At 39.2% G+C, this 15,415-nt stretch overlaps 1 long non-coding RNA gene across 7 annotated transcripts in view; it reads right to left on the reverse strand.

The window, feature by feature from the left end:
- Positions 1–14,055, reverse strand: part of LOC123382920 — a 169,007-nt gene extending 154,952 nt beyond the window's left edge. For 6 of the 7 annotated variants that reach the window (XR_006592091.1, XR_006592093.1, XR_006592090.1 and 3 more), the window contains exon 1: positions 13,538–14,055. This is a non-coding gene — a long non-coding RNA (uncharacterized LOC123382920). Of the gene's footprint in view, positions 1–13,203 lie in introns of all 7 variants that reach the window. The other variant, XR_006592088.1, reaches the window with a different exon arrangement.
- Positions 14,056–15,415: the final 1,360 nt, after the last annotated feature.

Here is a 15,415-nt window from a genome sequence, read left to right on the forward strand (position 1 = left end):
GGAACATAGTCTAGTGCAGGTGGAATCCAGGTTAAAATTTGGTCAAATCTCTCAGCACAGTGTTGGGCAAGTCCTTTGTGCCATGTCAGAGTTCACAGTTCACACCAGTCGTTCCTCCTTTTGTAGGTTTAGCCAAAAATCTAAAACTGCTAAGTGTACAATCACTTTATAGCTGCTTATCTGGCACATGCAATAAAACTTTAAAACCTTAAAGAAAATTGACGTTTAAAGTATGATAGCCTATTTGATCTGTTAAATAGTAACCAAATGCGTATGTAATTTACCAGTTTTATTGAAACTCTCCAGGACATTGTATATCTGCCCATACTTTACCCTTTGAAACAGTCCTTTTTGTCTTTCTACTGGTTTCCTTTTTAAGACTTAAACTGTGCTGTGTAATAGCAAATATATGTGTTTGAGAAATTTGTTTTAACAAGTATCTAATCCTTTCATATCTAAACCACTAATGCTTTGAAACTATCTCAGTTTAAATTTTTTTTAAATGTTTATTTATTTTTGACAGAGAGAAAGACAGAGCATGAGCGGGGGAGGGCCAGAGAGAGAGGGAGGGAGACACAGAATCCGAAGCAGGCTCCAGGCTCTGAGCTGTCAGCCCAGAGCCCGACACGGGGCTCAAACTCACAGACTGCGCGAGATCACGACCTGAGCCGAAGTCGGACGCTCAACTGACTGAGCCACCCAGGCTCCCTGACCTATCTCAGTTTTAACTCAACTGCCTTCAGAAAAGAAAAACTCAATTTTTCTGTGAAACAATGTTAAAAAAAGTTAGCACTTGATCTTGCTTTGTTAATATAATAAGAATGATTCATAAAGACTAAATATTGACTGCTCCATAAAGACTTAACTCTTGATAAATAATGTTTCTTCTCAAAGCAACTAGGAGAATAAAATGAATATAATCCAAATTAAAAATAAGTTCACAGTTCATTCAGTTTGTCAGTACATGTCTACAATACTTCACTGAAAAGCCACGGGGCCAGATGCACAAGAGAATTCAGAATTTTTTGGATTTTAGAGAAGTAATATGGTATATACACAATTTATTATGTAACACCCACAATGGAGTTTGGAAAAGGACCACAGAATTAAACTCATTTTGCTACAAAATATATGAATATTCACACTGAATGTGATAAATAAAAACACACATAATCTCATGTCAGGTCAGGTCAGATTCTATATCCAAATGCATTTTTTTTAGTTTAATTATTTTGAGAGAGAGAGAGAGAGAGAGAGAGAGAGAGAGAGAGAGAGAGAGAGCAGGGGAGGGGCAGAGAGAGAGAGGGAAAGAATCCCAAGCCGACTGCGCTGCCAGCATGGGGCTCAAACTCACAAACCCTGAGATCATAACCTGAATGGAAATCAAGAGTCAGAAGCTTGACTGGCTGAGCCAGCCAGGCACCTCTATATCCAAATGCATTGTGATGCCAGACTTATTTTTAAAAATATCACTTTACAGAGAATTTTATTTTATTTTTGAATTTATTAGTTTTTAAGTAATCTCTGCACCCAATGTGGGGTCTGAACTCAAAACCTCAAGAACAAGAGTCATAGCCTCTACTGACTGAACCAGGCACCCCTACAGAGGTGCCCCTACAGAGAATTTTAGATTTCAGAATTACATAAGAGGGATTGTGAATTTTTACCGCCATATGCTTTTTCCTCACTAAAGTGAAGTCTTTCAGAATGAATTGAAACCAGTGTGAAACTGATGCAAACAAATAGGATTTAGGCTAAATGCTATGCCTCATAACTTGTAACAAGACAGACTTGGAACATCTTTTCCTTCAAAATTAATTGTGATGGGTAAATGTGTCTAATAGTTGATAGCATCATTCCCTTTGGGAGATAATGTAGTGTACTGACACACACTGAATTTTCTTTATTATTATTAGAATTTCTTCAAGTGAAATACTTTGTTTTAGCCTCTGTTGTAATTGTCTGCATGCTCGTGAGTGACAACGTCTGCTTCCTGTGCTCCCCCAAGCATGCAGTCTGTCAAGTTCCTTCTTGGCAAGCTTTCTCCTGGGCTGATATTTTGACAAGCGTCTGATATGCTGTAGCTCTCAAAATCCATTTTTTATTTGGTAAAGGAGTTAGAGTGACCACAGGTTTTCTGTGTCCCCTCTGCCCCCTCCCCCGCGCATTCCTCTTGGAAGTTTCTTGTGACAGGCAGTTTGAGGAGCATTGTGTTAAGAGACAGCTCTCCTCTCAGCTCCTCAAATGCTACTTTAAAATTGGTTTGAATGTGCTTTCTCTTCAGTTTTTTTTTTCCTAGTGAAAGACTTCCTTCCCAATCAAGCTTTATCCATGCATTTATCATTGTCAGAAAAGATGAATGGCAATATTATCACCCAGAGAAATATTAAAACTCAATGTTTTAATACTTTCCGATTTATGCTCTATTATTCTTCATGGAAGCTTTAAGACTGTTGATGAGAGTCAACAGTAAAATTCTGCCTTGGTTCAAATTCTGGATTTTCTCATTAATAGACGACATTGAACAAGCTATATTACTGCTTTGTGTTCTAAGTGTTTCATGTATATCATAAGCTGGGTGTGAGGATTAAATTAATTAATGCTTATAAAGTACTGGGAATAGAGCCTGCATATAGTAAGCACTCATTAAGTGTTTATTATTATTATTATTATTAAAATGTATCTGGAACTGCCTAGAAAGCTCTATTCTGTACATAAAGCATTAAAATATACATATATATGTATATATATAATACTAATAAAAAACACATCTCAGAACATATAAACTCTGAACAGTAACTCTCTGACTCCGTTTGTCTACGGTATTATAAATTCATATGTGATCCCAATACTGATGGAAGTCATAAATTACTCTTCTGTGCATATAACCAATGCTCAGCAATTTTCTCCTGAACCTAAAATAGAATGACTCAAAAGGTAAATCTGCCTCTGTCTCTGAAATGGCCTTCTCTTTGGTAGCTTCAAGGTTAATCTTAACTATCCTTTTATACTAAAGCTGACATTTCTTCCAAGAAGCCTTCATAGATTCCCTGCCCCACTTTTAATGTGTATCTCTATGACTATTCTTCTATACTGTTTAATAATTCTCTATTTTCTCTCTCTTCTACCAGCTTCTTAAGGGCAAGGAGAGCCTTACTCATCTTTGTCTTCTTCATGATTCTTATAATGCTCAGCACAGCACTCTTAAGATGGGATAAGGGATTCAGGATGAGTTAGTCAAGGAACTGACTAACTGAATGAATGAATGAATGAATGAAGCACATCAAGGTTATGTCAAGGCAAAATATCAATGATTTCTTACCATATTGATCTCATTTCACATACATTGCATACCTCACTTGAAAATATTTTTGTTATTCTTTTTTTTTTTTTTTTGAGAGAGAGAGAGAAAGTTGGGTAGGGGCAGAGACAGGGAGAGAGAATCTTAAGCAGGTTCCATGCTCAGCACAGAGCCCCATGTGGGGCTTGATCCTATAATCCTAAGATCGTGACCTGAGCAGAAATCAAGAGTCAGAGTCTTAATCAACTGAGCCACCCAGGAGCCCCTCACTTCAAAATATATTGAAGTCAGTGAAAGAGCATTCAGAATTCAAGTAACTGTGACTGATCAGCAACAAATTAGTCCAAGCTGTCTCATTTTATCTATCTTTATATTCCACTGGAATCTTCCTTCTCACAAAGAAGAGCATTTCATAAAACAAGTTAATTTAAAAAATATCTTTTGGGGCGCCTGGGTGGCTCAGTCAGTTAAGCGTCCGACTTCGGCTCAGGTCATGATCTCACAGTTCGTGAGTTCAAGCCCCGCGTCAGGCTCTGTGCTGACGGCTCAGAGCCTGGAGCCTGTTTCGGATTCTGTGTCTCCCTCTCTCTCTGACCCTCCCCCATTCATGCTCTGTCTCTCTCTGTCTCAAAAATAAATAAAGGTTAAAAAAAAATTTAAAAAAAAATATCTTTTGAGGCACCTAGGTGTCTCAGTTGGTTAAACATCTGACTTTGGCTCAGGTCATGATCTCATGGTTCATGAGTTCGAGCCCCGCGTCAGGCTCTGTGCTGACAGCTCAGAGCCTGGAGCCTGCTTTGGATTCTGTGTTGCCTCTCTCTCTGCCCCTCCCCTGCTTGAGTGCTCTCTCTCTCTCTCTCTCTCTCAAAAAATAAACACACATTTTTTAATGTTTAAAAAAGAAAAGAAACGAAGAGAAGAGAGAAGAGAAGGGAAAACAAGAGAAGACAAGAGAAGACAAAACAAGAGAAGACAAGACAAGACAAGAAACCTTTCCCTCAGGCACCTAGGTGTCTCAGTCAGTTAAGTATCAGACTCTTGATTTTAGCTCAGGTTATGATCTCATGGTTCATGAGATGGAGCCCCAACAGCACAGAGCCTGCTTGGGGCTCTCTTTCTCTTCCTCTCTTTCTGCCCCTCTCCTACTTGTGTGCAATTTCGCTCTCTTGCTCTCTCTCAAAATAAATAAATAAATAAACATTTTAAAAAAGAAAGAAAGATGGCAATGCAAGCTGGTGCAGCCACTCTGGAAAACAGTATGGAGGTTCCTCAAAAAACTAAAAATAGAGGGGCGCCTGGGTGGCGCAGTCAGTTAAGCGTCCGACTTCAGCCAGGTCACGATCTCGCGGTCTGTGAGTTCGAGCCCCGCGTCGGGCTCTGGGCTGATGGCTCAGAGCCTGGAGCCTGTTTCCGATTCTGTGTCTCCCTCTCTCTGCCCCTCCCCCGTTCATGCTCTGTCTCTCTCTGTCCCAAAAATAAATAAAAGTTGAAAAAAAAAATAAAAAAAAATAAAAAAAAAAAACTAAAAATAGAACTACCCTATGACCCAGCAATTGCACTACTAGGCATTTATCCACGGGATACAGGTGTGCTGTTTCTAAGGGACACATGTACCCCCATGTTTACAGCAGCAGTATCAACAATAGCCAAAGTATGGAAAGAGCCCAAATGTCCATCGATGGATGAATGGATTAAGAAAATGTGGTATATATATACAATGGAGTATTACTCGACAATCAAAAAGAATGAAATCTTGCCATTTGCAACTACGTGGATGGAACTGGAGGGTATTATGCTAAGTGAAATTAGTCAGTCAGAGAAAGACAAGTATCATATGACTTCACTCATATGAGGACTTTAAGAGACAAAACAGATGAACATAAGGGAAGGGAAACAAAAATAATATAAAAACAGGGAGGGGGACAAAACAGAAGAGACTCATAAATATGGTGAACAAACTGAGAGTTACTGGAGGGGTTGTGGGAGGGGGGGATGGGCTAAATGGGTAAGGGGCACTAAGGAATCTACTCCTGAAATCATTGTTGCCCTATATGCTAACTAATTTCTATGTAAATTTTAAAAAATAAAAAATAAAATTAAAAAAAGAGGGAAAGAAAGAAGAAAGAAAAAAGAAAGAAAGAAAGAAAGAAAGAAAGAAAGAAAGAAAGAAAGAAAGAAAGAAAGAAAGAAAAATGCCTTTCCCTCAATGATATAACAAACACAGTTGGTCTTATTGGCAAACATTACAGCAAACAAACATTACAGCGAAGGCATCTAGAAATTTCATTAAGAAATTCCAAGAAGCCAGAATAGGGAAGCATGGCATCTACCTATTTTTGGCTATAAACTGACTTTCTAATGATGTAATATCCCCTTCCCTTAATCTGAACTATTCACTTTTAGTGGTATAACAAATTCTTAATCATCTACCACCTTATTCCCCATTCTAGATCTAATTCCATTTGGCCATTGCTCCCGATACTCCATGTCTTAATTGGTAAATTCTTCTAGAAGAATGGTATACAACCTTGGTTGTATATTTTGAATCACCTGGGAGCTTAAAAACCAACTGCTGCTTGGACCAACTCCCCAGAGATTTTGGTATTAATTAGTCTGTGATAAGGCTGGTACACCAGGAAATTTAAAAGCTCCCCTAGGTGATTCTAATGCATAGCCAGAGTTAAGAACCACTGCTCTAGATCATGTTTTATGTACATCAGGCCTATTTATCTCAATCAAATCCTTAACAAGAACCCAGGACCTCCACCTAATTGCACATTGCACCTTGAGAAGCCCAGATCCTAGTGTTTATTTTGGCAGTTTGGGGTAGGAGAACCTTATTAGGACACTGTTCTTTAGATTTTAACAATGTGTTAGCGCTATTTGTTCTCTAATATTACTACTCAGTTCTTATTACTTACATTGATTTCATGTAAGAATGATAGATTTTTGTCCCAGTATGCCCTCAAACTTGACCAAATGAAGGTCCTTAATCCATATCAACAGATTTCTGCCCCACAACAAACCATGGTACTATTACTGTCCCTAAGCTTGGAAATATCATCTGGCAATTGGAACTTTCTTGTGTCTGGTTAAGTTCTGGCCTTGGTTCCTAGGTCCCCACCCTGAATTATGAGACTTAGTAACAGGGCTTCTGCTTTGTTCCCTTCTTTCTTTAGAGAGAGAGAAAGAGAGCGTGTGCAAGCAGGGGAGGGGCAGAGGGAGAAAGAGAGGAGAGAGACTGGGAATCTTAAGCAGGCTCCACACTCAGTGCAGAGCTTGATGCAAGGCTTGATCCCACAATCTTGGGACCATGACCTGAGCTGAAATCAATTTAGATGCTCAACCAACTGAGCCACCCAGTCACCCCTTCTTTGTTCCCTTCTAGGTAAATCTGGAGTGAAAGTAGCCCAACACTCCTAACAGCTGGACTTTCTCTTAGAACCACCACTCTTGAAACAAATATTGTTAAAATGTCGATACTACTCAAGGCAATCTACATATTCAATGCAATTCCTATCAAAATAACACGAGCATTCTTTACAGAGCTGGAACAAACAATCCTAAAATCTGTATGGAACCAGAAAAGACCCCAAATAGCCAAAGCAATCCTGAAAAATAAAGCCAAACTGGAGGCATCACAATTCCAGACTTTAAGCTGTATTACAATGCTGTAATCATCAAGATAGTATGGTACTGGCACAAAAACAGACACTTAGATCAATGGAACAGAATAGAAAACCTAGAAATGGACCCATAAATGTATGGCCAACTAAGCTTTGACAAAGCAGGAAAGAATATCCAATGGAATAAAGACAGTCTCTTCAGCAAATGGTGTTGGGAAAACTGGACAGCGACATGCAGAAGAATGAACCTGGACCACTTTCTTACACCGTACACAAAAATAAACTCAAAATGGATGGAAGACCTAAACATAAGACTAAAAGCCATCAAAATCCTAGAGGAGAAAGCAGGTAAAAACCCCTTTGACCTTGGCCGCAGCAACTTCTTACTCAACATGTCTCCAGAGGCAAGGGAAACAAAACAAAAATGAACTATTGGGACCTCATCAAGATAACATGTTTCTGCACGGTGAAGGAAACAATCAACAAAACTAAAAGGCAACTGACAGAATAGGAGGAGATATTTGCAAATGACATATCAGATAAAGGGCTAGTATCCAAAATCTATAAAGAACTTATTAAACTCAACACCCAAAAAAACAAATAATCCAGTGAGGAAATGGGCAAAGGGTAGGAATACAAACTTTCCAAAGAAAACATCCAGATGGTTAACAGGCATATGAAAAAATGCTCAACCTCACTCATCATCAGGGAAATACAGATCAAAACCACAATGAGATACCACCTCACACCTGTTAGAATGGCTAAAATGAACAACCTAGGCAACGACAAATGTGGCGAAGATGCAGAGAAAGAGGAACTCTTTTACACTGCTGGTGGGAATGCAAACTGGTACAGCCACTCTGGAAAACAGTATGGAGATTCATCAAAAAGTTAAAAATAAAACTACCCTATTGCACCAATTGCACCTTTGTATTTATCCAAAGGATACAGGTGTGCTGTTTCAAAGGGGCACATGCACCCCAATGCTTACAGCAGCACTATAAACAATAGCCAAAGTATGTAAAGAGCCCAAAGTCTATCGACAGATGAATAGATGAAGATGTGGCATATATATACAATGGAGTATTACTCTGCCCTCAAAAAGAATGAAATCTTGCCATTTGCAACGACGTAGATGGAACTAGAGTGCATTATGTTAAGCAAAATTACTCAGAGAAAGGCAAATATCATTTCAACTTCTTTCATATGTGGAATTTAAGATACAAACCAGATGAACAAGGGAAGGGAAGCAAAAATAATATAAAAACAGGGAGGGGGACAAAACATAAGAGACTCTTAAATATAAAGAACAAACTGAGGGTTGTTGGAGGGGTTGTGGGTTGGGGGATGGGCTAAATGGGCAAGGGGTATTAAGGAGGACACTTGTTGAGATGAACACAGGGTGTTATATGTAGGGGATGAATCACTGGATTCTACTCCTGAAATCATTATTGCACTATAAGCTAACTAACTTGGATGTAAATTTAATAAATAAATAAATAAATAAATAAATAAATAAATATATATTAAAAATAATAACAATTAAAAAAACCAACCACTCCCCAGCTGGATGCTATGAAACCAAGCACCTGCCAACATGGACTTTTATCTGCTCTTTGGATGAGCAATACTCAATGACTGGACCAATGCTCTGAAGCTTTAAATAAGGACCACACCGCCATCCTGTCTCCTCTTTAGATCTACATTTGAAAACACATCTCCATATGTCTCTTTCCCAAATAACCTATGCCTGACTTACTTGATCTTGTGTGTGAATACAGAGCTCCCTCATGATTCTGTGAAACCACTTGTATTCTTATATCTACTGTTCTCAAATTCTTATTCTGACTAAGAGCTACTTCTGGTGGGATGTGGAGTGGAAAATATAGAAAATATAGCATATTATGAAAATTAACTTTACTTTGTAATGTGGCTACTAGAGATTTAGAAATTATGTATTTGACAGGGTTGTTCTATAATACACCTTTTAAAGTTCACTCCATTATTCTTCTTCTCAATTCATGTGGCAGAAATTTAGAGATGTATCCCAATATCTTTTTGTTCCATCTTCTTTTCTGGTGATAGTGCCTATAATTTTCAGCTAGGCAGGTTAAGTTCTCAGCCTCCCGTGCAGCTGAGGGTGGCCCCCTTTACACTGTGAATAGTATATGAAAGGAAGTGGTATGTAGCTTTTAAAGAGAAAAGATACCTTCTTCCATTCCTTTTGCTTCATTCCCACTGCTAGCTGGAATTTAGACAAAGTGATGAACCACCTTGGACCTTGCAAATGAGAACAAAAATCTACAGATGGTGGAACAAGATAAAAAAAGATTGAGCCCCTGATGACTGTGCATATCACATCATTTCATGAGAGAGACATAAAATTCCATCTTTTTCAAGGTGCTGTTAATTTGAGTCTCTGTTGCAAGCAGTCAAAACAACAATTTAACAAGTACAACTGATCATTATAAAATATCAATTTCATGGTACATTCATATAGCACATCTCAATTTTTTAAGTTATTTCTTGGTGTCTCATTTGTCCCTCACAACAACTTCATCTGGTCACTAGAACAGATATTACTATTCTAATTTTACAGATGGGGAAACCAAGGCTTACAGAGTCTTTGAGACCTGTCAAAAGATTAGATGGCAAAAAAAAAAAAAAAAGCCACCCAGCTGGAATTATTGCTTAGGTTTGTGACTCATGCCTTGCAGTGGAGTGAACCGTGGGCCACACCCATGAAAACAGCATAGTGCACATTTGATCAGGCCTTGTGTAAATGAAGACAATAAAAGTTAAAAAAACAACACTACTCCGACTTTCTGTGTGAACCATATTTAAACCTGAGAACATGAGGGCAAAAATCAGGTTCTCTATGACTCATATCTTCCTTGGCACCCAGTGCTCTGCCCAGTGAGTCCCGTCAGTGAAAAGAAACACAGGGAATAGAACAGAAGGATCTCAGGGGCAGAGCAAAGGCCAGAAGTGACATGTCACAGATTAAAAACACACTAATGAAAAAGAATAAATATAGCACATGCCATGAAATTAAGCCACAACCATCTGCAGAACTCATAGATGAGGAAAACTAGAATTTGTCCAAAGACAATACCATAATAAAGGAATAAAATCATTGATACCTAAAGCAAAGGTTACAGTTGTCCTTATATTGAACTATTTTCCTTTTCCACATACAGTGTCCTATAATTTAAAAAGGGAAAGGAAAGAGAAACAAATTAATCATTAAATGAGACTCCAGGAGTCTTTGCAACACATATCATTTCTTATTAACCTGACTTTTAGTGAGGCACCACATGTAGTTTGATGCTGTAAAACAAAATCCTCGTTTCAACAATTGAGGTGCTGGAAGTTCCCACACCATTGTCTACTTAAACTTCTTAGCCTGTATCCAAATAAATCAATGGTTGGGGTTCTGCTCAGTCTGCTTTAGCCCCTATGCTAAGACTACCAATAAAGTAGCTATTGAAACAGCAATTGAGGGATGTGAAGGTGTTGGCCTATAAGAAATGGAATTGAGAACGGTTCATTTTACACAATATCCAGCCATCAAGTGATATAATTCAATCTCTATCAAGCCATGACAGAAGTGAAAAATGCAGTAATTCTCTTAGGAATGGAAATCTACTCCCTACCCATCTACATCTTTTTAAAGGTGAACATTTTTTAATTGGAATATTGCAAACAAGTACATTTAAAACCACTTTAAGGATAATATATAAGTTTGTATTCTGCAAGCTTAAGACTACAGCAATCAGGGTTTTTTTTTTTTTGTAAAAATTGCATGCAAATAATTATGCTTTGTTTTAGATGACTTTCTAAAATCATTGCTTTTTTAAATCAAAGTTTTGAACTCAGGCAATGATAACTCATACACTTCTACAAATGGCTTCCAAGTCAGTAAAACCAGAATGCCTTAATGATGAATCAAATATCAATTTCCACATTAAACAACTCAGAAGCATTGAAGGTATTACTGACATTTGCCCTTATTTCATCCTTTATATATGATCAGTAACTAAGTTGTGACAAGCTCCAGGATCCATCAATCTGTCACCCATCAATCTGTCATCTTCACTGCCAACACCTTTGTCCAAGCTACCCCCACCTTGGTACTTGGACCACTTCAAGACATTCTCCATTTCTCTCCACATCTACTCTTGCCTTCCCTCGATTTCATGCTACCACAGAAGCACAATGTTCTCTTTAAAACATCAATCAACAGAAATGCATCTATATGCTATGTTCACCAAAAGACAGGTACAAGATCATTCCTTGCATCATTATTTGTAATAGTATCAAACCATATACAACCCAAAAGTCCGTATCAGTAGAAAGAGTACACTGGAATTCTACAGAGCATAGAAAGTAGAATGAGCTACATGTAGACACAGCAGTATGGATGGATCTCAGAGACATGGTATTGACTGAAGTAAATCGACACAAAGAAGTACATATTTATAATTCCACATATGTAAAGCTCAAAATTAGGCAAAGCCACTTTGTTCTTTTCCTCCAGCTTTATTGAGGCATAACCGACAGATAAAATTGTATAGATTTAAAGTGTACAATATGACAATTTCATATATACTTTGTGAAATGATTATCATGACGAAATCAATTAACACATCTATTACCTCAGAGTTATTGTGTATGTGTGAGCGTATGCGTGTGTGCATGCATGTATGTGTATATGGTGAGAATGTTGGGTTTTTTTAATTTTTTTAATGTTTATTTATTTTTGCAGGAGAGACCATGAGCAGGGGAGGGGCAGAGAGAAAGGGAGACACAGAATCTGAAACAAGCTCCAGGCTCTGAGCTGTCAGCACAAAGCCTGAGTCAGCACAAAGCCTGACGTGGGACTCAAACTCACGAACTGCAAGATCATGACCTGAGCTGAAGTTGGATGCTTAACTGACTGAGCCACCCAGGTGCCCCTGTGGTGAGAATACTTAGCAAATTCAAGTATGTAATACAGTATTGCTAACTATAGTCACCAGGCTGTGCATTAGATCCCCAGAACTTACTCATCTTAGAATTGAAGGCTTACACTCTTTGAACAGCATCTCCCCATCTCTCACCCCTAAGCCCCTGGTAACCACCATTCGACTCTCTGTTTCTATAAGTTTGACTTTTTTTCTTTTTAATTTCACATATAAGTTAGGTCATACGGCATTCATCTTACTCCAACTTATTTCACTTAGCATAACACCCTCAAGATCCATCTATGTTGTCACAAATGGCAAGATTTCTATATATATCACATTTTCTTTATCCATTCATCTATTGACAGACACTTGGGTTGTTTCCATATTTTGGTTATTCTGAATAATGCTGCAATAAACATGGAAGTGTATGTAATTCTTCAATATCCTATTTTCATTTCCTTTGGGTATATAACTAGGAGTGAAATTTCTGGATTACATGGTAGTTCTATTTTTAATTTTACGAGGAACCGCCATACTGTTTTCCACGGTGACGAAACCAGTTTACATTTCCACAAGCAGTACACAGGGTTTCCTTTAATCCACATCTTCGCCAACACTTGTGATACCTTACCTTTTTGATAAAAGCCATTCTAACAGGTATGAGGTGACATTTCATTGTGGTTTAGAATTGTATTTCCTTGATGATGAGTGATATTGAGCACATTTTCATGTACCTTTTGGCCATCTGTATGTCTTCTTTGGGGAAAAAAACCATCTAGGATGTTTAGGCAAAACCAATTTCTGATGTTGGGAGTAGCATTGGGGTAGGTAACAACTGGAAGAAGGAATTCTAGGTACTACTACTTCTGTTTCTCGATCTGGGTACTAGTTTCATTCATGACAGTGTTTACTTTGTAAAATTTCATTACACCGCATGCTTATGATTTGCACTCTTTTCTGTACATGTTATACTTCTACAAAAAGCCTACTTTAAAAAACCCACTGATCCGATCATGCCATCCTCCTATTTGACATCAGTCTTGGGACTAAAGGTCAAAACTATTACAACACCTACAACATTATAACTTAAAAAAAATTTTTGTTAATGTTTTGTTTTTCTTATTTTTGAGAGAGACAGCGACAGAGTGCAAGTGGGGCAGGGGCAGAGAGAGAGGGAGATAGAATCAGAAGCAGGCTCCAGGCTTTGAGCTGTCAGCACAGAGCCCGACGCAGGGCTCAAACCCACAAACCAGGAGATTAAGACCTAAGCCAAAGTCAGACTTCACCGACTGAGCCACCCAGGTGCCCCATATCATTACCATTTTACCTTTACAGTGTGGCTCCAGCTTCAGAAGAATCGCTGTCCTTCTCTGCATATTTTCAATTTCCTCAAAAGCACAATGATCCTTCCCACCTCAGGGCCAGCTCATAGGCTAGTTCCTCTACCTGGACATCTCTTTTGCTGCCCTTTGCCTGGCTAACTACCACTCACTGTTCAGATTTTCTTGGGGAGGCTTTCCTGACCCCTAGACTAGGTCACCTCCTTCTGTTATGCCTTCTCCCCACTCCTCAGCACCGGTAACATTTGTGGCCTGCTTCACCAATATCAGATCTAAACATAGGCCTCTCTCAGTCCCTCCACTGAACTGTCCAGAACCCACCAGCATTATAAAAAAGGAAGCCTGCCATCTCCTTCTTGAGGTTTCCCTGCATGATCCAGGCACTCAGGAATTCAGCCAGTCCAAAGGCATTTGCTTCCAAGTGCAGAGCACAGTGGAGTCCGAGTGGCCCGCCACAGTGTCACTTCTCCCTCAACAGAGGGCTGGGCCCACAAGGTCGACTGCCTGCCTGTGCTTCCGTGGTGTCCGGCAGACTGTGCAAGTGCCCCAGGTGTGGTTCTGCTTGGCCGGCGTGGCTCTCATTCTCCCACACAGCACACGGTGCTGGAACCCTGGGTGTCTGTTCCACATGCCATTAAGCCCCAGCATGTGGCAGCTCCCAACTTAAACTCAGCCTCCGATCAATTTTGTTTGGCCTAAACGGTGTTTCATTGTTTGTCTAAGACTGACCTTTATTCGTTTACTTTTTATTAGAGAAGGCACTCTTTTTTTAAGTTTTGATTTCAATACCAATGGCATTTTTCATAGAACTAAAACAAACAATTCTAAAATGTGTATGGAACCACAAAAGACCTCGAATAGTCAAAGCAGTCTTGAAAAAGAAGCAAAGCCGGGGGCATCACCATTCTAAGTTATATTACAAAACTGTAGTAATCAAGACAGTATGATACTGGCACAACAACAGACACATAGATCAATAGTAACAGAATAGAAAACCCAGAAATAAACCCACAACTATATGGTCAATTAATCTTTGACAAAGCAGGAAAGACTAGCAATGGGAAAAAACAGTCTTGAACAGATGGTTTTGGGAAACCTGAGCAACAACGTGTAAAAGAATGAAACTGGACCACCTTCTTACACCATACACAAAACTAAATTCAAAATAGATGAAAGACCTAAATATGAGACAGGAAACGATCGAAATCTTAGAGGAGAACACAGGCAGTAACATCTTTGACATCGTCCACAGCAACTTCTTTCTAGATAAGTCTCCTGAGGCCAGGGAAACAAAAGCAAAAATGAACTACTGGGACTTCATCAAAATAAAATGCTTCTGCAGAGTGAAGGAAACAATCAACAAAACTAAGAGGCAACCTATGGATTGAGAGAAGATATTTGCAAGTGACATATCCGATAAGACCAACCTTTAAATCTTTTTTTTTTTTTTAACATGTATTTATTATTGAGAGACAGAGAGACAGAGTGCAAGCAGAGGAGGGGCAGAGAGAAAGGGAGACACAGAATCTGAAGCAGGCTCCAGGCTCTGAGCTGTCAGCACAGAGCCCAACACAGGGTTCAAACCCACAAACTGTGAGATCATGACCTGAGCCAAAGTCAGAGGATTAACTGACTGAGCCACCCAGGTGCCCCTGATAAGATTGACCTTTAAATGCCAGGTGAGGGCGCCTGGGTGGCTCAGTCGGTTAAGCGTCCGACTTCGGCTCAGGTCATGATCTCACGGTTTGTGGGTTCGAGCCCCGCATCGGGCTCTGTGCTGACAGCTCGGAGCCTGGAGCCTCTTTTGGATTCTGTGTCTCCCTCTCTCTCTGCCCCTCCCCCACTCGCACTCTGTCTCTGTCTCAAAAATAAGCAAACATTAAAAAAAATAAAAATAAATAAATAAATGCCAGGCGATTTCACACAAAAATTTGGAGTGACAGTGTCTCTTGAAAATTTGGAAGCTTTTCCAACAATGGGCCCACATTCCCAAAGGGCAACATGGGCTAAACCTGAGCAGCAGCTGTGTCCTTTAACACGGTGCCCACTCACCAGTTTGCCACAGTCTCTGCTATTCCATGTTGCCGCCTTAACTCAAGGCCAAATATCAGTTTGCATTTATCAGTGTGGATGTGCTGCTTTTTCTTTTCAAGAGCAGAGGGAAATGAACTATTTCTTACATATATTTGCTTCACGTGT

The sequence above is a fragment of the Felis catus genome, chromosome F1 (assembly GCF_018350175.1).
Source record: "Felis catus isolate Fca126 chromosome F1, F.catus_Fca126_mat1.0, whole genome shotgun sequence".
Classification (NCBI taxonomy): Eukaryota; Metazoa; Chordata; class Mammalia; order Carnivora; family Felidae; genus Felis; species Felis catus.